Below are 1,202 nucleotides of genomic sequence, written 5' to 3'. Positions count from 1 at the left end.
TAATTTCTTAAAAATCATTTGGTCTTACCATGAGCCCCCTTCTCAGTCTAAAGTATTGATGATTGTCTAAAAGTGGAACGTACAATTACTAATTATAAAATAAAAAACTGCTTTACTTAATCTTTAAATTTGGGCACTTGATTATTAGGCATTAAATACTTTCAGTCTCAAATAAAAAATAAACATAAATATATTGCCTGGGAGTTGGTAAGGAATCAAAATAAATACAAAATAAAATCATATTTTAACCCTGTATTTATGAAACTGGAGCTCAGATATCAACTTGATGAATTGGGCAATAATTACAGAACAAAAATTATAGTCAGACTGACTTTATTATGTTTTCATCAAGAAACCTGAGCTGCTTTGATGAGCCCTGATAGCTCAGTGAGAAGATCAGCTGATGCTAGGCTGTTCATTACTTCCAGGATGTTCCTCTGCCTCGGTTTGGTGTGTGTCACAGCTGAAAAACTTCATTTTTGGTTGATAAAAGCTCGTTTAATTCTTCAGCTGGGTCCTCACAAAGCAAAACAGATCACAGCCCTATTTTATTTTACTTTAAAGAAATAAAACATTATCATGTACCCCTTGAAATTAATTGGCTTTAATGTTCTTTTTTTGTTTCTGCATTTTTTATTTGATTTTTTTTCCCTACTTGCTTTGATTCTCTTTTATTTTCCTATATTTTAATCATGTAAAGCACTTTAAATTGTCTTTGAACTGAATTGTGCTATACAAATAAATTTGCCTTGCCTTGCCTAAAAGGCATGTGCTGTAAACGGCCCACTTTAGCACTTTGAGGCGATCTTGCCTCTCACAATATGGTGGACGCGCGGACGTATAGTTCTTATGGGGGATGAGAACCATAGATATCTATGATGAGAACCATACAGACGCAACATCACGAGACGGCGATTTGATTGGAGGAATAAGAAAAGAAGAGTTGCTTAAAATTAGTAGAAGAACAGAAGTTACGGCATACCGGATATACTCATACAAATTAAAATCCCATTAGGCGCCTAAAAAAACAGAAAAAATATGTTATTAAGCTAATACAGAAGATTTTAACCATTGTTGAAGCCGTTATGCGTATTCTAAAAAGCTAATTTTCTAAACTTTGCCTTTTATAACGATTATCTTTAAACTGAGACTTTTAATCTGAAGGGGTCTGGAGGAAGTGACGTTCATATGTAGACGAGGCT

Source organism: Cyprinodon variegatus, unplaced genomic scaffold (assembly GCF_000732505.1).
Source record: "Cyprinodon variegatus isolate N-32 unplaced genomic scaffold, C_variegatus-1.0 Scaffold756, whole genome shotgun sequence".
Lineage (NCBI taxonomy): Eukaryota > Metazoa > Chordata > Actinopteri > Cyprinodontiformes > Cyprinodontidae > Cyprinodon > Cyprinodon variegatus.
Note: the sequence above shows the minus strand (reverse complement) of the source record.